Source organism: Dermacentor andersoni, chromosome 11, assembly GCF_023375885.2.
Source record: "Dermacentor andersoni chromosome 11, qqDerAnde1_hic_scaffold, whole genome shotgun sequence".
In the NCBI taxonomy this organism is placed as follows: Eukaryota; Metazoa; Arthropoda; class Arachnida; order Ixodida; family Ixodidae; genus Dermacentor; species Dermacentor andersoni.
The window spans coordinates 68,233,903-68,260,258 of record NC_092824.1 but is presented as its reverse complement, the minus strand read 5'-3'; the positions used below and the strand labels follow the sequence as shown (position 1 = coordinate 68,260,258).

Below are 26,356 nucleotides of genomic sequence, written 5' to 3'. Positions count from 1 at the left end.
GGCAAAAAACGGGAAAAGAAAAAGAAAGGAGCGAGAGAAACAAAACAGAAAGAAAGACAAGTGGCGCTGACGGGGGAGGGGAGAGAGTCTGTGCGATGGTATTGATTGTACATAAATGACAGGGCGCCGTTTTGAATACCCGCTGGGCTGGGCTGCAATCATTCGTAAAGGATTTTATTAGACATCACTGCAGGACAAACGCGCGTGCCAATCACCCCTCCTCCACGCCTCCTCTCAGGCTCCTCGCGATTTTCTTTTTGGAGCGCTTGCTTTCTCCGTCTCTCTCTTTCTCTCGCACGCTAGCACTCAACCGGCACAGAGGCCTGACAGGAGCAGCAAGCGGGCGGCGCCCTTGAAGACCAGAGCTACGGAGCCTGACGCTGGACTTTCCCAAAAACAACGCACCTCGCTCCGCTCGCGCTTCCATTCATCGCGCTTACAAGACAGTACCAACCTTCTTTCCCTCGACGTCTCACTCGCCCATTGGGACTCGCAGGAGCCTCCCGGACTGGACTCGCCGATAGTCACCGGCCGAGGACAAAGGACGTCGACGTGTCACCCAGCAAGGCGCACGGGCCCCTGGAGCGCTTGGCCCACGAGCGTTCAGCGCACAAGCAGCCAGGGTACAGGCGTCTTCCTCCTCGCCTGCAAGGGGGGCGGGAAAACGCGCTCCCCGAAGAACAAACGAGTGCACGTCGCTGTCGCTCCCGTCCTGCCACAATCGGCTCACTCGCCGGGGTGTCGCGTCGTCGGGAGACGTGTGAGGATACCGTCGAGAGAAGCGGGAAGGATTGCTCGTCCTGCGGCGTTCCGTACTCGTGTGCGTCGTCAGCTTCTGGCGGCAGGGGCTGCCCGGGTGTCGCTCCGGGTCTTCGTCGAGGAGCCAACGGACGTGAGACCGTGCCACACCATCGGCAGTAGCGCCGGGAGGACGAGGACAGGGGCCGGGGAGCCCCGCGGCAGGAACAGGATGCCTCGAGTCTCGAAGACGGGGCTAGGCCTAACGCTCTTGTGGGTGAGTGTACGCGCGTGCGGTGACGGGGTGCTCGCGTGGCACGTAGAAGATGGCTCGGAGATTGCGTGAGAAGTCGATCGCGCAATATGTGAGCGGCAGACGGCAAACACTGGGAAATGAGAGCTTCGAATACAGCGTTGTTTACGCTGTTGAACGACATTTGAGCAATCGAGAAAGGTCATTCAAAATGGTTTCGAAGAGAATAATCACTCGCACGAAAAGGTGGCTCGGTGAGAGGCTTCAAAGCTTCGGCAACGGCGACAGCTTGCGTATTTTGCGGGGACTGCGTACTCCCGACGGCAATAATTACGCTATCCATCTGCCACGCGCGTTTTCAGCGCTTCTCGAAGTTGTAGAGTAGATGGAAGACGACATTTACAGTTGTGAATCCCGTTGAGAGTTAATTTTTTTCTCGGAAACAAACGATGAACAAGCGGAACGTCACTAAAGCGCAGAGTTACGGTTTTCCGAGCGTAGCCAGTTAGCTTTTGTTTTTCATGGGCCTTTCAGTGCCCAATTTACAACCTTTTTTTTTTCACAGTATCAAATTTGTACTGTCCCCAAGTGAGCGAAAGAGGTTCGAACTCGGAAATGATATGCAATCATCCTGTCGTTGAATAATTTAATCACTCGTAATTTCCTTGTAAAGGCCACATTTCATTGCGGGTAACCTCGTCGAGCCCAAGAGTGCATACCAAAGCCAGCGAGACAACAAAAGCGGCTTGGCGTTTTTTTTTCATGTTCTGCTCATGCTAGGTCTATGCTCAGGCGCATGCACCAACGTCCCTAGACATAATATTCACGTTGGCACGCACCGTCTCGCGATCTCGCTGACAGTTGTGCTTTCCCTGAGCCCGCTGACTGTTAGACATGACCGAGGGCAGTGCCGATGTCCATGCCGCTACTACGCTATAGATTTTCACTTGGCCAAACGCCCAGAGCTTTTACCACACTACATGTTCTCGTTGCGGCAGCCCCCTTCAGTTTTTTTAATACCATAATAAATTTCTGTCACGCAGCAAAACGAACGAGGCGTTCGATGAAACCGGCAAGAGACTGTTAAGGCGTGAAGCTTCATGGAACAGTTGATCACCAACATTATAATGTGTAGACATGTTGTAACATGTAGACATGTGTAACATGTTGCAGAGTAGTCCTGCGTGTACCCTCTAAATACTCAGGCAAAATTGACGTGAAGAGGGTGATTAACATAAAAGGCGCAGCAACGTTCATCCAGACGTGCCACCTCGGTTAGGATGACGTGGCTTTGCCACGTATGAGCGATGGTCTCTGCGTAAGATTCAGTGCTGAATACAGCTTGCATATGGGTCGTTCTTTTTCTCCCCCACACTTTTCTCTATTTTGTCTTATGCTCAAGTGCTACTGCTGATTTTCTTTTTGCGCATATATATTTGTTTTCTAGCTGCTTGGGATTCAATATGTTTGCAAATTAGTTTATCTGCTAATATTTCATTATTGTTCGTATTCCTTGCACCATTTAAACAATATGATTGTGTTAACTTTTCTTAAGTTTAGCATCAGAAGTGTTGCTTGCCTATTTGTGTAAGGCCTACGTGACAAACTGCTTCCGGAGCAAAAGCCTCCGTCAGGTTGCTGAGCCTCTCGCTTTTGCTTTGATTTGTGTACATGTACGGAAACAAATCAAGAAAGAAAGAAAGAAAGAAAGAAAGAGAGAAAGAAAGGAGGAAATGAAAGGTCATTTGAGATACAGACAGAGTCTGTCACGATTGTGCCAAAATGTGAAGTTGGGCCCGAAAAACTTTAACTTGTTACAGGATTGTTAGCCTTCCGGCATACGAACACTAATTTAGGAGACTGCTGTGAGCACTGACAACTTACGATGGAGAGCGTTTGTGCGGATCACGTGCACGCCACAGCTTGTCACCTTGGCTATTCGTGACGTATTCCTTACGAAGTCTTACGTCAGCACAGCGCTTGACGAATAGAACGTCGCCACTTGGCGTTCGTTCTGCAGTGCAATGCTGAATGCCGACCACGACCGCAAACCTGAAGGTGCCCTTCAGCTTCATTACAAACTGTGTAGTACAGGAGACTTTCGCGTGAAAGCGGCGTTGAAATACTACGCGCTTATTACGATCTCAGTTATCGCTTTTATCAAAAACTTGACAGCCGATTATGGCAGTTTCCTTTATGTTCCTTTATAATGTTCTTTTATCTGGCCGGCTCGGCTTGTTTCTTCCTTTGCATGTTGCGCTGTACCAGTTCTAGATGGTACTACTCTCATTTCGGCGGTCCTGACTTCTAAGGCAGACGTATTGCTCAGGTCCACGACATCAAAAACAGGCACATCAAAGATGGGAAAGCACCAGTCTCCGAATTAGCATTAAGTTTCGATGAAGTTAATAGCTTGAGCAACCACGTCCTTCTCTGACCTTGCAGAGGACACAAAAGTGCAAATGGACGATTTTTTCCCCCAGGAATGACTAATACGATTGCTTTGGTTTACGATCGCTGTCTCACAAACAGTGTTTCGAATAACCTTAACATTTCTTGAAAGTAACTCTAGTCACCCAATGACAGGAGGCATAACTACAGCTTCCACAGACTCACCGCATCACCAAGAAATCTCAAACGTTGACTTCAGCGCGCAGCGAAACGCTTTGCGACACTTGCCCAGGAAAAGCTGCGTCGCGTCTGGTCGAAAAACCTTCGTACGCGTGAGCTTAGAGGAATCCTTAAAGCAAGCGAGAAGGTTAACAACAGACTCGTCTCAAACGCGCCTCCGAGCCACCCACACTTTTACTAGCCAACCAATGACAAGGTAAACTGTCTCGAGGAGCACTGCGGCTCTTTCGACAATAAAAGAAGTCACGCCACGGCACGAAGTAGACGTGCTTCTTTTTTTAACTTTTTTTTTTCGTACGAACATACTCTCGACGACAGCGTTGTTGCCATGGCTAACAGTTTGGCGGAATTACACGCTAGATTAAGGAAGTGCCCGAACGAGAAGCGGGTTCCGCTCACTTTAAAGCGTTGAAAACAAGAAGTTAACGGAAGGAGAACGCAACTCGCTTGTTTGAATCTTGAAACGCCGAGACGAGAGGGCTATATTATCTTGTAAGAGGCGAGTAGAAACGGCGACGCAGTGCTAGCCGGTGTCGTGGGAACAGCGAGAAAAAACAAACAAACAAACAAACAAACAAACAAACAAACAAACAAACAAACAAACAAGCATTTTTTTCTTTTTTTTTTTTACGAATGCCAGGCGCAATAACACGTTCCCCGCTTTTTCTGCGCTGCTCGGAGACTCATCACGCCACGTTCAGGAGAGAGAGAGAGACAGAGAGAGAGAGAGAGACAGGAGAATATATCTATTTTGCCGGGAATGCCGTCTTAAACGTGACTTTTCCCAAAGCTCCTCGAGTCTCGACGCCGGTGAAACGATGCGGCGCAGCTGGTCCGGTGAGGTTTTGGACGCCCCCACCGAATGCGGGGCCGGCTCGACTGAGACAACGAAAGCCGTGAGCCCGACTGCGCAATGTGGGACGACAGGTCGCTTCGCGACAGCGCCATCGTAAAGACGCCCGACACGCCGGTAATAGGCGGCGCGGATTTTTCATTTTTATTTTTTTGAATATGCTGCACCGTCTCAAGCTGCTGCCTGCTCGGTGGTTGCTACGGAGCGAGCTTTCTGATCGCGAAATTGGTGAAGCGAATCAGACACACACGCGAGATCGGCCGCACACGCGCGCGCACGTAGGAAAAATTGCAAGGTTCTTGGCGATTTCAGCAGTGAATGATTGCACAAGCACAGGCACTTTGCAAAAATTTTTTTTCATTTTGGCAAGGGTTACAATAAGTGGCATTCATTGGAGCGGTTATGGCGCAATTATTTCTCGACGCTCTTCAGAACTCCTCTGTCCGTGGTAGAAGGAATCGAACAGAGATGAAGTAAGCCGGAGAAAATTAAGTCAGATATAAAGAAAAGCAGAAAGGAAAATGAGAAAAATAATATTTTTACATGTGGAAACTGGGCCAGACGAGCTTTAGCCTATGTGTAAAACGTTGCACACACACACACACACACACACACACACACACACACACACACACACACACACACACACACACACACACACACACACACACACACACACACACACACACACACACACACACACACACACACACAAATATATTTTATCGTGTCACGTAGAAAACATGAATGGTGTGTGAAAATAACGTCCGACGACCAATTATTGTAAAACTTTTCGTAACGGTTCTCTTTGACTGAACCTCAGCAGCACATAGCTTCATATGTCGTTTTTGTCAAGGAACTACAACAGTTGAATCACATCAGCTATTTTCTAAGTACTCGTAAAGGCCCCGTGCATAGGTAGTCACCACTTTTTCACAGAGGACATCTCAAACGAGTCACTTGCACTTCGAAATCATGGGATACACAAGAAACAATTCTGCAGAATTAACAGACAGCTTCTTATAGAAGACACTTCGGGACACCTCTCTCGTATGACTAACAATTGCAAGCGACTGAAGTTCACAGCAATTTCTGCTGTAAAGGAAAGCTAAAACAAGGGAAAGAAAAACTATTCGTAAATTACTTCAGCTACTATCTAAATCATGCACAAAAAGTCAGGTACGCTCCTCATACAAATTACCAACCGCGCTACAAGCGACATGCTATTTCCGTAGTCGTGTTCTTACCTATACGCTGAATTTCTAGAGAATTATCATGTGTTTTCTCCTACACCGCATGGTTAGCACGCCGCTTTTATTATCCTAAGAAGTTCTAGTCCACCTTGCTTATCGATCTTGCAGGAGTCGCATTAAGGCCGCATTCTCGGTACGTGCTTGTACAATACCGCTTTCAGCAAACTTTTATTGTCTAAACAGACGGGCACATCACCAGCAGCTGAAATGAGGGGTCGCCCACGAATGCTATAGCTCATGGAAAAGCCAAAATACCGCCTAGAGGGAATGATCGGGAATACGGTCACAGTACTCTAGGTATACACATGGGTACAGGCGAGTCTGGATGGAATGACAGGCGTATAGTGTTGGTTGCGCACAACGTTTTGTGCCGATGCACAGATTGTCGTCGCATGTTTAAGAAATGGACAAGAGCAATAGCGCACTGGTAGATCCCGAAGAAGTGGCAGACAAACCAGACATTACCAAACAAATGTTTGTTCATTTCCTATCATGCAGCACTATATAACCTTTCTGGCCAACGAGTTTTTTTCTACACCAATTCGCCCGAACACATACGCTTCCACAGTTAAGAGCGATTGCTGTAAATAATACCGCAACAAAACACTACGAATGTTAATCCCGCTATCTGAAATGCTTTATACAGTTCAATGGAGTCTGCACCCAAAGAGCTGTGCACAACAAAATGAAGCACTCTGCGGGTCCATACTCGTCAATGGAAAACATGATTATGGCATCTAAATCGCATTCCAAGGTGATATACTGCACATTACTACTGATTGCGGCGATTCCATCGCTGCTTGCATCGCCCTAGCACCCTCGCCAAACACAGAGGAGTTAGGCAAATAAGCATTGCTTTAATAAACCAGTGATTTCTTCATTTGGTCTTCATGCCAAATGATGCTGCGCTGCCACTTCGCATGCCCGGTAAGAGATTGCCAAATTGATTTTGTTTTTTCCACAAACTCATTCGGTCGTTGTACGATGTGTGTTTACACGATTCCGTAAGCTCTTACATTTGTCTTGGAAGTTTAGGCATAACCCTTAGTTTTGTTGATATGTTGTTGGTGATAGACTAGCCAGCTGATTGATAACGGGATTTCCAATGTTTCCACTTAAACGAACAACGGAATGGGGCTCTACGTTATTATCACTACCATTGCTATTACTACTGCGTTACCAACATCTTTCGCTGTCCCCGCTTGCTCAGCAAGGTCGGATTGCGTTTTCAACGTGAGACAAAGTTAACCTTATTTACACAGCGTGCAGAATAAATCGCCAAACTAGGAAGATTTAAGACAATGCTTTTCCATAAATATCTCAAACAGACCCCGCAAGGAGATAAATGTTGGGAAAACAAAACACGTGCCTAGTTTTCTAAAATCTAGGAAAGTACGTCAAGGCACCTCGAATGTGGCACAAAAGGCCACATTTGGATTTCTTGAGTCAAACTCACTGGTGCCAAAAGCACCGTGACTTCACAACTTTGCGAAGTTCTTTGAGTCACACTCAGTACTGCCATAGGTACAGATCAATATATTATTTCGGTACATTGGAGGTAACATACAGAAGATAAAACGTACTTCCTTCTTCCGGTGAATGTTTTTAATAATGTTCTCAAGAAGCAAGAAGAAATTGTATTGTTAGAATTTGTCCCTTTCTCGGAACGGTAAACTGAGAGAAAACATTTCTAGAGATGAAATTTGCAAGTGTAGTTCATTCATTCATTCATTTGAATAGTACAGGGAAAGCATTTTACTAAAAGAAAGAAAGGACAAACGAAAAAAATCATAGCAAAGAAAGAAAGAAAGAAAGGAAGGAAGGAGGAAGGAAAGAAGGAAGGAAGAAACACTAAAACGTATTCCAGGTCGAACAAAATTGCAAACATGAATCTGAGGACAGACTAGTGAATTGAAGATGCCAAGTGTGAAATGCAATGCATTTGCCACAGAATAACACGTACAGAAGGCTTGGGTTAATCAACTCAAAGATTAAAAAGATTCTAGGACTGCGCAAGCCCCGATCTAGGTACCGCAGCATATAGCGCTGAAGTAAGCTGCGGACACATCACACTGTGTTTAACCTTGAGATGAAAAAAATAAAGAAACACAATCATGGTATTTACGGCACACAATCAACTAGATTTTGATTCATATCGCGGGAACGTCGACCGCGTGCTACTCAGAACCTTAACACGGCGAAAAGTTGTCAAGGAGTTCACTTTTTGGTGCCAGCGTCTCCTGTACGGTCTTGCCTTAAGCATCGCGTATGCCCTGCCATTGTTACCTTTTGTTACCCTGACATTGTTACCCATGTTACCCTATGTTACCCCTGCATGTTACCTTTCCTTCGTTAACTCTGTTACCCTTTATTACCCCTGCCTTTGTTACCCTGCCATTGTTACCCATGTTACCCTATGTTAGCCCTGCCTTGGTTACCCTGCGTTTGTTAACCATCGTCCAATCGTTCACACGAATTTTTTGCGCTACCAGGCACGTGCTGATATAACTTCCGATTTCAATACGAATCATTCTTCCCTGAGTGCAGCCACACTGTTGTGCAGGTGGGCGTACAGGCGGTGAATCTCGCTGTTTAAGTCGGCCGATCCGGGTGAAAGTGCAGTCTAATACATTGTGCCACAGGGGAGACAGTGGTTATGTGCCACTGGCAAGACTAGGCATTTTCACACTGTGGCCATTGGGTATGGAGCACTGGGTATATATGTATGTCATGGGGCTTTCGTTGGCTTTAAATCTTGCATCTTGCCATAAGAGACATTCCGTCTTACTTAGTATTATAAGTGTAGATAGTACACCACATCATCGCTACGTAAGCGTTCGGCTACAGGACAGTTGCAATATTCACACAGCTGTCGTCGACAAACCATGAATGCTTCGCATTGTATAGTCGTCAGCTACATGTGAGGCAGGTCAATACTCTTTCTTCTTTTTTTCATCTTCCCTGGCGCATGCTACTTGGCTCGGAGGATCTACTGCCTCCCACAATGCAAACTCAATAGACGTCAGGATTTGACACTAAGGCTTCTGCAGACGGGCGCATACCCAAACCCCCTACTTCTTCACAAGATGTACCCCGAAATTCAGACGACAAATACATGTGCACTATGCAATGACTTAGCGAACTTACCTCACATGCTCTGGCGATGCCCCGCGTTACGCGGCGATGAAAGTAACACTGCTTCACGCTGGGATGCTGTCCTACACAGCCCCAACCTCGAAGAACAGTTATGGGCTGTCCAACGGGCCCGCGACGTGGGGGAGAGGCTCGGCCTCTCTGTCCCGACGTGGGAGCGGCCCGCTGCGCGCTAGGGCGCGCCCTAAGGGACCCTAATAAAGTTTTTCATCCATCCATCCATCTGGCGCACGCATGACATTCGTGGGGTCAGAAGCAAAGAAAGCGCATCCCAGATGCCACATACTACTCGTGCACGTGGGAAGCTTCACGTAGTTTTTCGTTAGCAGTGTCTAGCAAATAACCTGTGCCGGGGCGTGTGTCCTCTTGGAATGAACGGCGCAGCAAGCTATACACTGAACGCTTGTGCAAACGCTCGCTGATCTCGCCGGTTGCCGCCCTTATAAGGCGCCGACCGTTAGAAAAGCTGGGGCCCTCGGGTCGGGTGATACTGCTAAATATCCGAATGATTTCAATTGCTGTACATTAAACTAATCTAAATTTGATTACGTAATATGTACGAATGACACTAGATCTGATGACAATAGATACTGGTGTCTGTTTACGGGCGTATAAGAAAAAACAAATGAAAAGAAAAATTAACTCATTGTTGTTCTCGGCTCCTGTGGAGCTTTCGAGTTTATTGATTTGTTAGCGTTTCGTACAAATAATTCGCGAGAATTGGCGTGCTGCAATCAGGCTACTGATGTTCTATTAACGTGTAGTTGTAGCGGCCACGTAAATAAGGAAATCAGACGATCCCTGCACGAAAAATTTGCAATTGTATAGCAGGAATTTCTCGAGTCCGTGCCGCGGGGATGCGATGCCTTGTTATATTCCGGGTTGGTTGCAGCAACTAAAGCAGTGAATCGGCTGTCGAGCTCCTCATCCCAACACGGTGTCATCACGATGAGAGAGGCAGATATTCGAATTTATGGGAACGCGAGGCAGCGCGAGAAGCAACACTTTAGATAACGCATTATATAGGCAGGTGGACTTATAATTGCAAATTAAACTGCATAGAATTGACCTAGGTATCATACCTTGCACACACACACGCACACACACACACACACACACACACACACACACACACACACACACACACACACACACACACACCTTCGTAAAAAATTTTCATACATGGCTACACACATACATGCACACTACCTACACACATGGATATTGACATACATACACACAAACACAAAGATACGCACACATGCGCATGCGTACACAGAAAAGACACGTACACACAAGCCCACATAACATATACACACATGTAAACACGCACAGGGCCACAGATACATCCACAGAGCCGCACATACACTCATACAATATAAGACAGGCACACGCACACACACATACACATACAAACGTTTTCACATACAGACTTGGGCAGCGACTAGATCTGCGGAAGGTTCCTTTGCCTAAGATTTATATTTTCATAATTCTTGCTACAAATGACTTTGTAAATCATTTGGATTCAACAAAGTTATAAGTCCAGCAATTAGCAATGCTTAGGCAAGCGCACAAATTCTCATTGCTTTCGCGCCTTGAGAAAACTATTATTGTATGCAAATTTAGGTCCGAAAATGCAGACAAATCGTAATAGCGTCACAAGAACGTCCGAAGCCATAAGGAAGATGACACGTGTCAGAGCGATCGTAGCGCCAAAGTTTCCTCTAGTTTTGCCTGTAAGCTTCATTGTTTATTTCATCTTCAAAGGTGATCAAATAAAGGTTGATTGAATGATTTATGAAACGTAGCCTTCGTTCTCGCTCACTGCGATTTACAGGCATTGAGAACAAGACCGTATCGAGCACGGATTAGGTTGAGGCTTTCATTCATTTCATAACCCGCCAGCATTGGTCGCCAGTTGCGACAGGCTCCTTTCTAAAAACACCTGCGCCTCCAGTCGTTCAGGGACGATCCATCCATCCGATCACATTGGTCAAAAGAATCGGCGCCTGTTTGATCTCACGTATGCTTTTTTAAGAAAGTGAAAATTTGAGATACGGCACAAGCTGATCCTCTCTATGTGCCGGACTGCATCACCGAGACAAACGCATATATGTAAAGTGCTTCGTATTCCACATTTAAGCTCAGTGAATCAGAATGAAATGTGCCGTAAGACAGGGCAAGATCTTTTGAACATGAAAGATAAGCAGGGTGATCTCATCAACGATTTCAAAGATATTGTAGAAGCTGCGGAATAATTATTTTATATTCCCCTGTACCAGATCAGTCACGTTAACTTCATTCGAAGTAGTGCTAAGCAGGATACGGAAGTTCCTTCTATAGACAGGGATGAAGTTAGAGGGGCCTTGAAAGAGGTGAAACGGGAAAAAGTGGCACGAGAAGATGGAATAGCAGTCGGTTTAATCAAAGGTGGAGGGGATAACATGCTTGAGAGGCTTGCGGCTCTTTTTACGCAATGCCTCATGACTTCAAGTGTACCAGAGAACTGGAAGAGTGCCAACATTAGACTAATCAATAAGAAGGGAGACGTTAAAGCATGGAATAATTGCAGGCCTATAAGCTGACATTCAGTATTGTATATAATATTCACCAAGATAGTTTCCAAGAGAATCAGGGCAACACTTCACTTATCTCAACCATGAGAATAGGCTGGCTTCATGAAGGAATATTCTATAATGGATCACAGCCATGTCATCAAATAGGTAATCGAGAAATCTTCAGAGTATGATCAACGTCTCTATATAGCTTTCATAGTTTACGAAAAGGCATTTGATTCAGTAGAGATACCGGCAGTCATAGAAGCATTACGTAATCAAGGAGTACAGGAAGCATGCGTAAATATCTTGCAAAGCATCTACAGAGATTTTACAGCTACTTTAATTCTCCACAAGAACAGCAGGAAGAGACCTATAAAGAAAGGGGTCAGACAAGGAAGCACAATCTCTCCAATGCTATTTACAGCATGATTGGAAGAAGTATTCAAGCTATTAAACTGGGAAGGCATAGGAGTGAGGATCAACAGTGGATAAGGGAACAACCTTCGGTTTGCAGATGGTATTGTCCTGTTCAGTAACACAAGGGACGAATTACAACAAATGATTGCGGATCTTAACCGAGAAAGTGTAAGAGTGGTGTTAAAGAGAATTGCAGGAGACAAAGATAATTTTCAATAACCTGGCAAGGAAACAAGAGTTCACGATCGTCGATCAGCCTCTAGAGTCTCTGAAGGAGTACGTTTACCTAGGTCAATTACTCACAGAAGACCCTGTTCATGAGAAGGAAACTTACCGAAGAATAAAAATGGGTTGGAGCACATGTAATAGACGTTGTTAGGCCCTGACTGGAAATTTGTTACTATATATAAAACGAAACGTGTAGAGTCAGTGCATTCTACCAGTGCTGGCATATGGGACAGAAACGTTGAGGTTACCAAAGAAGCCCTAGAAGTTAAGGACCGCGCAAAGAGCGATGAAACGAAAAATGTTAAGCGGAACGTTAAGAGACGGAAACTGAGCGGTGTGGATCAGAGAGCACACGGCGATAAGCAATATTGTAGGTGTCAAAAAGAGAAAAAAAAAAGGTGGGCAGGCCATGTATTGAGTAGGGCAGATAACCAGTGGACCATTAGGGTTACAGAATGGGTGCCAAGGGAAATGGAAGCGCAGTCGATGACAGCAGAAAACTAGGTGGAGTGATGAACTAAGCAAATTTGCAGGCGCAAGTTGGAATCAGCTACCGCAAGACAGGGGTAATTCGAGATCACAGGAAGAGGACTTAGTCCTACAGTGGACAGTGATGATGATGAATCAGCTGTCATACATCAGAGATGTACAACAAAGAAATATAAGGCAGCACCTTTGAAAATTCATCTAAAAGATATCGACTATATTTTTCACATTTTAAGCGCGCCTAACGTTCAATAATGTAGAGGATAATTTTATTCTTACCTTATTTCGCCCGGAACTCATAAAAAAATTTTGAAACTGCGAATGAACACATTTGTGTTGGTTACATTTCTTCTTTTACACATTTGTACGTAATAAATTACATGTAAATAATTACGAATAATCAATAGCCTTTATTTCTAATTTTGTCATATAACTATTACTTTCTTTACTCGGCAGCATTCACTGTAATTCAATTAATTTTTTTTCATTAACCAATTACACGTATCCAGTTATACATTAACGAGCTATAATAGACGAAGCAGCTTAATCAGGCGGGAACTATATTTTTTCAGGAGGATGAAAGCATGCACACGGGCTACTTCCGTCCCACAATCAGCGTCCTGCAGCTTCCCCTCGATTACCTGAACACGCCAGTCTTAGCTGATTTACACACCTACCTTCGAAATTCGCCTTTCTCAGATCTTTTTAACCTTATAGTGAATCTCTCTCTTCTGGAACTTCTAAGCGGCCTTCGTTGGCAGTGAGAGTCACTTCTGAATTCTTATTCGCTTCGTGCAGTGGAGGGCTCCTCTGATGCAGACAGAATCCTCTGGCCGTCAAACGTATGCGCTGCTATCAGTTTGATATAAACGCCGCTCATACAAGTGCATTTTTTTTGTGTGATTGTAACACACTAACCACATTTTGTGGACTAAGTAACATGCAGGTGTATAATGAATTGCATTACCGATTCGACCACTTTTTTTAAGGAACCCGAACGCTTGCTGGCGTCGGTCAGAATTAGTGGTTTAAGTATAAATGGCTAACGAGGGAAAGGCGCCGACAAGAGGTGAACAGGATGTTAAAATAAATTAAATTATGGGGTTTTACGTGCCAAAACCACTTTCTGATTATGAGGCACGCCGTAGTGGGGGACTCCGTAAATTTCGACCACCTGGGGTTCTTTAACGTGCACCTAAATCTAAGTACACGGGTGTTTTCGCATTTCGCCCCCATCGAAATGCGGCCGCCGTGGCCGGGATTCGATCCCGCGACCTCGTGCTCAGCAGCCCAACACCATAGCCACTGAGCAACCACGGCGGGTATTGGCCGACAAGTTTAAACGGCGCTTCTATGACTTGATAGCGATGGCCAGTTCAGATTCAAGGCATGGTTGCCAGCGGTCACCTATATATACTTTTTCACTGGCCCCTACCAGGAGCGTCTCCCCTAGCGCGTGCAACAACGAAGCGGTGCGCTTCATAGAGGACCCAGACCCGAGCGTAGAGGCATTGAATAACCAAATTCTCGTGAGCAATGTGTTCGCACATTACAACAAAACACTGCCGATCGCACGTATCGAGTGAGTGCTCGGTGCCTGCTTCAGATGTCTTCACTAGAAGACAAGGAAAGACCACCTGAGAAATTTTCGAAAAGCATTTGTTAGTGAAGAGGAACACCTGTGAAAGGCTGCAGAGGACGCGTTGTAAGAGCCAGGATAGCTAGCTCTATTTAATGCATTTGTGCCATATTAATAAAAATAACGAAAAAGTAGGGTTCGGGTAATCAATTATTATTTAATAACTGCTCGCTTTTGTAGGTCAGTAACTGGTAGCTTTAATGAAGTTGTTTTTAAAACAAGTAATTGCAATAGCGATTAGTTACCTTTTTTAAACAACGTGTACGAGTCTGTTTTATTTTCTACGAACCAAATTTTGTGAATTAATTGTTTTCTACGCGAGCTCTGCCAACCTAATTATTGCTGAACACTTTTTCACTGAAAATTTTAGCCCCAATTCTTTATAAATTCTGCCAGGTATGAACAACACTCAAGTTCATTGAAAGAGCCACTAATGATCACACACTCTTGCATATTGTGCTAGTTAATTAGGAAGACACTTTTGGGAACATTACTCAAATCAAGCAGGTGCCTAAATTATCAATTCAGCAAGCAAAGCGGTAATGAACAATCGCCTTCGCCATAACTCCCAGCTTAGTTGTACCAGGCGCCAGCACAGTGCGACAGTTTCCAAACCACGGTCAGCGAATAACGCGTGACCATGGCAAACATGATCCACTTCCTCACAACAGGTTAAAAGTAATGCCACGTTGTAGTGACGCTCAAGAAGACAATAGCAAAATTGTGATTGCCGAAAATAACTCTTTAATGGGCGAACGTGGGCCCACAAAAATAGGCTAAACCCGAAGCACAAGGATAGCGGCGAACACTGTCGGCGATCGTGGTAATCTGATGTGTGGTTCAAGCGCGTCGCCTTTGATGTATGAATCATCAAAGTTTCCGGCATAATAGCTTGCTGCTCGCATACCTATCGGTAAAAACAACATTATTCGCGTCGCGCAAACAGTCTGAATATAAAATGTCTACGTAAATCCACGGGGACTGTCAGAGTAAAGACATCACAAAGCGCTTTGTGGTGTCGTTACTTTGACCGTCCCCGTGGATTTATTGCGCGCTGTGTTCAAAGTAGACATGTATAACCAACTAGCCCACCAGTTCGTCCTGAGCAAGGTTGATTTTAAATGTTCGGCGAGAACGTACACGACAGACTCAATGATAACATTTGAGCGAGTCCGAAATGACGCAGGCGCATCCTGCGGTGAGCGATAATCTTAAGTTAGTGGGGAAAATGCAGTCCCCGGGAAAAGGCTAAATAAGTGCACTAGTCAACATGCCATTCCAGCCGCAGCGAATGCAGCCGGATGACAACTTTTCGAAACGAAATGTGTGCGCACATGGGTTTTTATTAGAGGTGGACTAATGTAAACGTAAGAATCGAATATGAATACTATGTGACAAATATCGAATCGAATAATCAAACGCAGACGCATACATTTGCAGCATCAATACTTATTTCAACATATTTAGTTACCACGACTCTACTGACCTAGTGCAAAAGAGACAGCTAGCAATCAGGAACAGAGGATCAGTTTTAAATAGAAGATCAATATTTGCCATAAAAATACACGGATAGCCTCTCATCATGTTTAAATCATGTTTTTAAGCGCTCCAAGAATGATAGGCGCCACTAAGCGCTAAGGATTCCATTTGGTTGTATGTCTTGCACTGCAAAGCAGTGGCCGGCTTTATACTTCTGTACTTGTCTGTGGGATACGGATTTGCTTGGCAGGCTTTAGAATAAGCTGTATATACACATTAGAATGAGCAAACTTCATTTTTACATAGCCTTGCATAAGTATATGCAACATAGCGAACACTTGCAAATACTACGTTCATATTTTTTCATACCTTTCTCTTTTGTTCCCTCCCTCCCTCCCTCCCTCCCTCCCTCCCTCCCTCCCTCCCTCCCTCCCTCTCACAGGGCCTTTCAATCCCTCATCCCTTCCCTCATGCAGAGCAGCATGAAGGGACTTTAGACACGCCGGCAGAATTCTCTGCCTTCCAATAAAAATATTTCCCTCTCTCTCTCCAATAATTATTAACTGCTCTCTACCTATAACTTTGAGAAAATGTTAAACAAATTATGGCTGAAAAAAAAGACCACAAGTTGCGGGAAAATAAAGCTGCGGAAGGACATAAGCGTAGACACATGTAAAATTGCCTGTTGCAAGGGAGACATCGCTGGTTGTAGCGTAAGATATATATAACTACTAGATGGCTAGACTGTCCAAAACAATAACTGTCAAACTACAGGCAAGAATGGCGGGCAGTCTTGTAGGCTTTCGCTGCGAAACCGTAACAAAAGCTTGCATTACCCATTTTGTTTCCGCATTTCTTCGAAAACTGTTGTCGGTGTTTCGCTTCTGATAATTAGCGGTCCTTTGTTTAACAGACGGAGAACAGGGATCCGACTTTAAGAGTCGGTTGTTGCAAAATTTTGGGTTGAATTGGACTATTCGAAAATACGGAATAATTAATTTTGAAACATGAATACGAATAGTTAGCTGGTAAAATTAAATTCGTGTTTGAAACTTCAAATATTCGTGCACCTCTAATTATTATGGTAGCCAATTCAAGGGCCCACTTCAATCAGTGACCACTGAGTTATTCACATAAAGAAAGCGTGTCCCGTACAGTATCTTACAGACCAATTGTCCTACAAGTGCCTGTTCAGGAATGTGGCACAGGGTTATCTGCAAGGAGCTGCCAGAACAGACGGCATGTCGAACGCACTTGTTGCAGTCTAGGTTAGGCTGAACTTTTACTAACCAGTACAAGCAAATGCTGCGGTAATACTTTGTATGCTACAAGTGATGGGTACAATTTCGTTACAACTAAGCGCGAGGAACCCTTTACGCTCTTTTCCCGCCGCAAGGGTTGTCCTGTGGTGTCCCGGCAACGTACATGTATCTATCTATTCATGTTCTGCACAGCGTCTGACGAATATACAGGACGTCCCATGTAATTCTAGCTAAACTTCAAAAATATGCGAATGCTACGTAGTTTGACAGAACAAAGGTAATGTTGTTTGCCATCACTCAATAATAGTTAGTTATTCAATAATCATTCAATAATTAGTCTTAATAAATTAACTCACTTCTCAAATATTATAATTAGATGAAAAGTGTCGATGAGAAAATCGTATAGCGACATGAAAAACTCCCGATACAGCTTTGCGTTTTTTTTTTTTTTTTGCGCAATACGGTTCTACACAGAAGTGTTTTTCCGAGCGTGAAAGAAGCCTGCGAATAGCACGCATAATTGCCGTGCGACTAGCTACTCGAGGCACTTTGCGTGTATTCGCGGGCTTCTTTCACGCTCGGAAGGACACTTTTATGTAGCACGTATTGATAAACCGAAAGTTGTATCGGGAGTTTTTCATGTCGCTATACGATTTTCTCATCGATACTTTTCATCTAATTAAAATATTTGAGAAGTTCATTAATAAATTATTAAGACTCATTTTCTAATTAGGAGGAATGAAAATAATAATCCGAGCGTCTCCAAAGGACGGCAAACAACATTGCTTTGATTCTGTCTAGCTACGTAGCATTCGCATATTTTTAATGTCGGCTAAAGTTACGTGGGACACCCTGCATATAAATCGGGTCGACAACTCGCGTTTTACCATTGAGAATTCGCTTCGGTCCTAACAAACGCATACAAGCAATATTTATAAATGATATGGAAGCGAGTTGGTAACCAGCCTGTAGGGTCATGAACGTAAAACCACTTTAGAGGCCTAAATGTTTTGATTTCTAGTCATTGATAAGTTATTGATTATTCGAGACGAACTGATAATAATAGGAAATCCATAATCAAATCAAATCGTTCGATTATTTCTCTAGAAAAACATTTCAACATAATACGTACATCCCGCTCTCATGCCGACTGTCTCAGATTATTAAAAAGGAGCAGTTCTATTAACGAAAAATGTTTAGTGGCAATGCTACAAAGAAGCAATGCCCTTTAAAATTTGCTAGTTGTCAATAATAATAACGGTGCGACCATTATCTGCAATGTGTTCGTACCAATAACACGAGGCTTTCTGCGGCTCTTACCATTGTTGAAGGCAGATAATCGTCGTAAGCTTGAATTATAAAAAAAGAAGTAAGCACATTTATAAATAGAAGCATGTTCAGACTGTAAGAGCATGTTACCGACATCTCACATAGCAGGTGCATAAGGATACATAAATGTAATTTCCATTATCAGATCATCACAGGAACTCTTGAAAGAGCCTTAAACGCCCGGACAAGAAGGATACCACATGAGGGCAGACAAACAAAAGGTTTTGTACATTGAAAGCAAATGCGCAAACGGGTAAAAAAGCAGTTTACTTCGACGCTAAACAGCAAACGTAATGAGTTCGAAATCCAATGAAATGGCCCTTCACGCCTTCTTGCCGTAGAGCCTCGCTGGGAAAACCGCAAAGCTGCCTCCTTTTAATGAGAAGGCATTATATGCCCCATTACGCGAAAATCTGGCGTTGTCGTTGGCGGCGTGACTGAGACCTCAAATTTGTCAGGCAGGTTTCTGCAAAGAAAGTCAGTTAATGGAAGTGAAAAGAAAATTTGGCACATTTTCGACTGGGTGGGAATGGGACCCGGGCCTCCAAAGTGCGAGATTAGCACGTTTCCCGGACGCCACGGTGGCTCCACGGTTATGGTTGGCTAAAGTTGTGCCTGGTGCCTGCGTCATCGCCCACGTCACGACACTGCCTCCGTCACTGCCTCCCACGTGTCATTTGCTTTTCGCATTTCATCGGTGCTGCGTCTACTGTGTCTACTGCGACGCGCTCTCGACTCCGAATCATGAGTGCATAAAATGAGAGAGAGAGAGAGAGAGAGAGAGAGAGAGAGAGAGAGAGAGAGAGAGAGAACAAGGATAGAAAAGGCAGGGAGGTCAACCAGAACAGCATCCGGTTTGCTACCCTACACTAGGGGTGGGGAAAGGGGAATAGAAAGAGGAAGAAAATGAGGTGTGTCTAGTGCTTGCGTCTTTGCGCACGTCACGTTGCTGCGTTCGGATTTCATTGGTGCTGTGTCTACTTGGATGCTCTGCGAAGCATCCGCATCAGCGGCAGCTGTGAAAGGCGGTCGCCTATGGAAGCCCTCTTCGAGAAACGAAGCAAGGGAACACAAAAAAATTCATCATTCTGCAGCAAAATGATCCTAACATTTCCGGTCAGTGAATAACGTTTACGGAAACAAAGACACCGATTCAGCAGAAACAACTTTAATGCATGTCCAAAACATAAATCGAAAACATTTCACCTAAGCCATTCCAATGCTTTCGCATTCCAAAAGCAGTCGAGTCTCTGTGGTATTTTTTGTCACTCAGCAGGAGATTTTCCTTGTCGTTGCGTAAAACGTTTTCCGTGTGAATCGAAGACCTGGTGGCAGGCGTCGAGAGAAGAATGTCGCGAGATGCCATTTCAGCAAACTTTGACTTCGCGGAGAAGACTCAGCCGTCTAAGGTGAAGAAGGAAGCCATCCGCCTTTGTGAGGTACTTGACCTGACCGAGCTCACAACTTCTTAAGGCAGAAGGAAGGTCTTTTCCGGAAGAAAAGAAGGCAAGACAGGGGTGTCTGTCTTTTCGGGGTCATCGGCTCAGAAGAAAGAGCTTGGCAACATGCGATAGGTCGTGAACTGCGGCGGTCGCTCTCTGAACTGCAGATTGGCGACCCGTTCCTTGCAAGAAACTCGGCTGTTTTTTCGAACTTCTCGAAAGACCAGTGTCCTATGGCAGCCAGTGGCCTTTAGATCGATGTAAATGATTTACACAATTCCCTGCCAGAACGCGCTTTGCGCGACATGGTCTAAAAGGCAATCGAAGCGATCGGAGGCATCCGCTTACGGAACTTATGCAGAAGAACTGTCAGCGGGTTTATGGACTTGTTGGTCTTTTACCTGCCCTCCACTTTATTCATGCACCAACGTGACCCGCATCTAGAGCTCCGGCTTCTGGACCTCAAACTGTTCTTCAGCGAGCATCACGGTTGCTGAAGCTACGTCCCCCGCGCCAAGAAAGTTTGTTTTTTTGCGTTTGTACATTGGCACATACTAAAAAGTGAAGCGTGGTTTCTCCCCAGGGGCACTGAAAGGCACACTGAAAAGCGCCCTCAACAGGTCGTGCCACCACCAAGTGGAAAGGAGCTTCTGTGACGCGAGCTTATCGTTTAATTTCCGCGGCTCCCTGGTGCCAGCTTCCGGTGGGCGCCACTGACAAGACTTCCCTGGAGCTGCGAGCGCCCATGACGCCTCAGGACTGCAAGCCCACCGAGGGCCACCGCGGTCATCCTGTGTGCATATAGCGGTATCAACTACCTAATGAACATGGTAGCAAGAGCTAGAGTTCGCGTTGCTTTTTTTTTTCCGCACCGAACAAGCTGGGCACGTTGTGCAGGAAGATTAACGGGACCGAGCCGAGACGCGAAGTTTGTGGCAGAAAGCACGCGCAGCAGTTCGTCGGCTTGTAACACAGCGTAGATGTAGTGCGACCACCGCCATTTGGCTGTTCAGTCAGAGTTTCCAGTTAGCCTGCCATCCGTTCAAAATCTAAATGCAGGCTTACGAACTAGGTGGGCGTGAGAGGTACGAGCGTTCGTTTACCAGTTTCCTTGTACATAATGCAATCCGAGTAAGTGAAGGAACGCTGCCACGCGCTTCTCACGTAACTGAAGCTGATGCGAGCTGCCGAAGCGACGTGTACGGGCGGCAGGTCAATTCACTTGGATACCCTAATACCAACGCCAAAGAAATTGTTCGAGGGCAATCGTGCGAGTTCCACGTTGTGTAGCCGCCGAGAATCAGACTAAAATGTCTGATATAAGGCAAAGATAACTCACGGCGTTGACGACTGAAAGCCACCATCTACAGGAGACGCAGCGGAGAGCACCGAGTTAATAGAGAGCTTTAGAACTGGGGACCCAAGACTCTAGGTCCTCAAGACGCGTTGGGTAGTCTGCTCTTGGGCTTAGAGGTGCAGCAGAGTTTGAGAACTGGGTCCAACGCAGACGGCGTCGGGTCGAGCGCTCGAGACGCCGCCCTGAGAAAAAAAAAAATGTCGAAGAAAAAAAAAGACGAAAGTTTTTCTTACAAGTGAAAACGAACACACAGCATTTTTTTTAGCAAAAAGGGGCCAACACTAAACTGTAATGAACGCAATCAATGTGTTAGTACTACGAATTAAGCGCGCTGTTTTAAGAACCAAGGCGGCTTGGGGTCACGTGCTAGTTCTCGATTTTTGGGCCTTGGGGTCAAAGCGAACGCAAGAACCCAAGACTGGCTCGGGTTCTGCGCATGCGCACTTGCGGCCTGCAATTTTCATGACTCTCGAAAGAGCTTGGGCCCCCAATTCCAAAACTCTCCAATGTTCGCCATATTGGGCGGGTTCGCCTAACGTACTTGCACCGGAACCTCGGACTGCGCGAAGAACGACACTGTTCAATGAACAGCGCGGCACGCCAACTTTGCCTGTTTCAGACGCTGAACAGCGCGCAGTCCGTAAAGTACTGCAGGTTTTGTTGAACGTACATTTACGTTCCGTTTAGTTTTGACCTGCTATAACTACAGATGGTGGCTTATAGTCGGAAACGCCATGAGTTATCTTCGCCTTATATTGACATGATGTAAACATCTGTACGCGCGATTGTACAACACCCTGTCCCAGGGCACGTCACAATCTGCGTCCCTCTTGCCTGCACTTTTTAACGCGACAGCTTTAGGGAGCTCGTGTCGCAGAAAAGCTGGTGTCGTCGGTGTCGGCGGCGTTGGCCGTGACCGATAAATACCGGGAGGCACTTGATAAATAAAAAACAACTTGCAAGATGGGCTGGGTGGGAATGGAACCAGGGTCTCCGGAGTGTGAAACGGAGACGCTACCACTCAGCCACGAGTTCGATGCTTCAAAGCGGTACAAAAGCGCGTCTTTTTACATACCCACATATGCAGAACCCGTTGATTGGCATATGTTGTCTAAGTTCGCGTTGAACGGACGCAGCAGAAATCATGGGATGGAACGCTTTCGGAAAGAATAGTTAGTGGAGTGCAAATGTTGCCAAGAGACGTGTGCATACTGCCGAGCGAGGTATCGAAACTGATGCAAACATAAATGCATCTGCTGAACTGTCACGCGTTCAAGACGGCCTGGATTCAGTTCCGCCATCGAAACGCGTGCCCTAAGGGAAGTGCATGAGAAGTTAGCGAAACCTTGTTAACTTACAGTATACGAACATTGTAATTTTATTGCATTCAAAGTCTGCGCGCCAACCCAGGCTGGCGGAACTACGCTTTCGCGAGTGATTTTTTGAAGCATGCATTCTATGGTATAAAAGCAGAGTACGCCCTTGCTCCCGCCAGATGTGTACGAAAAGAAGCAGTATTAAACGACGTGCGCCTTTGAAACGCATAAACGAATAAAAAAAAATTTAATATTAGAAAAACATTTTGGTTAGAGGGAGGAAAGTTGTTAACGCGAAGTCATTTCCTTCTTTAACAGGCCACGCTCTATCTTCTTGATGGTGCCCAAGCAAGGTCTGTACAAAGGTTACCTGGACGGACTGGCGACGAGGATACTAAAGGCCAGTTGGCACAAGGAGGTAAACTAGAGCTACAACTCATGCACCATATGGAAAGCGAGATAGCTCACTGTTTAAAAGCAGAGAGGCTTGCCGGAGTGAGTGAGTGAGTGAGGAAACTTTGTTGTGAACGCCTGCAGAACGGTTAGCCTTCCCCTGTTAGGGAGGCTTGCCGGAGTAAAAAATTTCGCCTGCAAGCTAGTATAAAAGGGAAGGGTACGGGGGCGAGAAATACCCTATAAGAAGGAAACCATGGAAAAAAGAAAACATAAATTAATAAAAAAATAACATTATACTTTCATTTCTCCTCTGAGTCCAACTTCTCCGACCATACGAGTCATCTTGATTGCTAGGCTGAGGACGTGCCAGGGATGTGATAAGTGTCAACTGTCACAGAAGCTTACATATTGTTGTTATATTTGTCTGTTATATGACGCTTTCATTACGGCTGATGCGCTGGTCAAATGCAACGCACACTGTTGGTTTAGTAATAGAAAAGCGGGAATTATAAAGGCGGTTTTCTGTGCGCAGAAATACAAATTTTAGTGGCATAATAATTTGGCTCGGTTCCAGGGTAATCATGCCCGTTTCAGGTAATCAGTTCAGGTGATCAGAATTACGCTCGGTAAACAATTCCCAAAGACAAAGCGAAAAAAAAACACACGCACTTCCGCTTCGTCACACTGCGAACTTCCTGATTTTATGGCCGATGACGCAAGCAAGCCAATGAAATGACCAATCGCAAGCCGATGAAATATGGCGGGCTGCATTTTCGGATGTCTTTTTTTTAGCGCGGGGGAAGACAACGCTTCTTGGAAACCACGCATATCTGTGACAAAGGCAGCGACGCTTTTCGAGCAAGCATTTTAAGCGGTACTTTAAGGGGAAACATCAATTGCAATAACTAAATTAAAAGATCCGAAACGCTCGATTTTTCGTTATCTAGAGTTTCTTATCGAGGAAACAGACAAATGAAGTCAGAGACAGCATAGAGGAACCTATAACTTGTTGTTTGATTTGAAAAGTAGTGCATAATAATAAGGAAATGTGAAGTGTAAGCGAAAGAAAGCACAACTCGACGCAGCGGGGGGGGGGGGGGGGGCAGCTAACATCTTGAAAATTGCGCGTGCAGCAAATTTTTGCACGTACGCAAACACCCGGAGAAATAAAACTGGAGAATAGCCGCCGCGGTAGCTTAAAGCGGCGCTAAAGAGAAAATTGATATTACCTTTACTTGTACATTACGCTCCTACAAGAAAAGACCAGTGGAACAAAGAGGAGACCACTGGTCAGCCAGACAAAACGCAACAAAAGAAAAGAAAACCGAAAGAACAAAAGGCGATGCCGCCTTGAAGCTCCTGCATCAGCCAGCCATGACGTCACAGATTTTGACTGCGTCTGCTGCGGTCTGGTTAAGTTTTCTGTCAGCGAAAATTGATTGCATTGTGTTGTGTCAGCTAAAGAAAAACAACACTGAACGTATCAAGCTTAAGGAACATTTAAGGTGCCCCGCAAAGACACCCCCTCAAAAAAAAAAAAGAAGAAAAGAAGAAGAAAGCTTCTTCGAAATTAGTGACGTCACGTTGACGAACAGGCTTAAACTTTCACCTTAATTGTCTAATGCAGTAGTCAAGTATTTACCGCAAGGATAACGGAAGGAGGGTTCTGACACAATAATTTATAAGTCTACGCTGATTTACGGTTTTTATTCAGTGTTCCTTTTTTAGTAAAGCACTTCCCGTGCAATGCTAACATGCGGGTTCGGTTCCCACCTTCCGGTCAGTTGTCTATTCGTTCACTTTCACTTCGCCTATGCTTATTGTTGCCACATATAAACTAAAACATGACAGCTGTTTTACCCTATGCTTTCTCCGACTTCATTGGTCTGTTTTCTTCGTTTTCACGAACGGTCGCTCAAAATCGCGACATAGTTGGGGGGGGGCGCTTTGACCAGTTTTGTAAGCTAATATGATTTGAATATGAGTTTTTTGCTTAACGGCCGTTGTTAGGATTGATGCTATGCGATATTTTGTCCGCGAGGAGGCAGTAGAGGCTATGATATTCACTGGTATCCTCTCTTTTGTGCCTCTGCACTAGTGGTTATAATAATCATAAAAAAATTGGCCACCGTGGTAAACAGGCTGCATAGAGATATGCCTAATTAGCACATATTCATATACCTCTTTGTCCTTTCATTCGAATTTTCAGAAAGGTTCATAAGTTGAGGCTCAGTGAGAAAGTAATTTCACCTACTGAAATATGTCCCTATTCAATCATATAACATTATTTATGTTTCATAAAAAGAGACTGGTTCAGTCATTTTCTGAGTCACTTTCCAAATGCTTGGCGTGTTAGCTAAGCTTAGCAATTTCTTAGCGGATGAAGCTGCCGTTTCTTGATGTTTCTCTGTTCAGGTCCCGATAAACTGATATATAACAATTTGTTTTAGCGCTACTGCAAGGTGATTACTTACTACGATGTCAAGGTTTATATAGGTGACGTATAATTACAATAAACACATAGGTGACGAGAAATTATGAGAAACATTTTTGTAGCCTTTTACTGTACTCGCTAACAACTCGGAGAGCGTAACACGGTAGTAAAGGACTTTGGAACTAGTCAAGGTGCAACCTTTAGTTGTGCCATCAACAACAGAAATGCTTTAATTATGCGTCGAAATAATCTAATGTAAATATTCACTTGATAAGCAGTGTTCACAGAGCATCACTGTACATTAAGACATGGGTTACTCACACTCGATTTTGTCTTTTGTGTCTAGGAGACAGAAAACCAAAGGGCGACCTACTCTTCCAGACTGAGTTCTGGTGTATACCTTTCAACCTGCGGTGGACATGCTACACTGGCGTAATCGAGTGCAACTGTGGTAGTAAGTGTGACCCGAATATTAAAATAGACTAAGCTTCCTGCTGTTAGATCTATCGTTCGGCAACGGTGCTACAGTTTACAAAAATCCGGCCGAGGAAAGGGATTTTTTTTTTCACGGAGGAGGTATCAGGCGACAATCGCAATGTTGAGCCTAAAGAGCAGTTAGATTGATGTAAAAAAATTCTTTGATATTCTTTTGAGCAAACATGCTGAACTACACTGAGGCGGAAGCAGTAAGGTGCTTCTTGCCGGCTGAACAACAGCTTCTTTGCTTCTTTAATTTTCTTCACTTCTGAGTAAAGACGTGTGCGTTCTTGTATTTAAGGCAGAGCCTCACGGGTACGCGCTTTGTTTAACCATCACGTGTAGAAGCCAAATTATTACACCGAAATATTAAACCAGTGCGGATAATCTCAAGTGAGCCTCTCCCAGACCCTGAAGCATGTTCAAGGAATAGCTCTGGAATCTATCTAGACGGCATATTAAGTACCTACCAAAAAATCTGCCTTTAGAGTGTAGACTATTGCTCGCAAATATATTACATAACCTTAAGCGTACTCACGCGCCCTGACTCTAAAGAAACCATACGAACACTCCGGTCAGCCCTTAAACCCCTCCATAACTACAGTTAGCAGCGTGAAGCACACACCTTTTGAATAAAAGCGGTGCTCTCGCTCGT

At 44.9% G+C, this 26,356-nt stretch overlaps 1 long non-coding RNA gene across 1 annotated transcript; it reads left to right on the top strand.

Moving 5' to 3' along the window:
• Positions 1–330: 330 nt before the first annotated feature.
• Positions 331–25,697, top strand: LOC140214270 (uncharacterized). Its single transcript, XR_011891249.1, has 3 exons — positions 331–1,015; positions 22,713–22,812; positions 25,571–25,697. It is a non-coding gene; the product is annotated as an uncharacterized lncRNA (long non-coding RNA).
• The last annotated feature ends 659 nt before the right edge of the window (positions 25,698–26,356 follow it).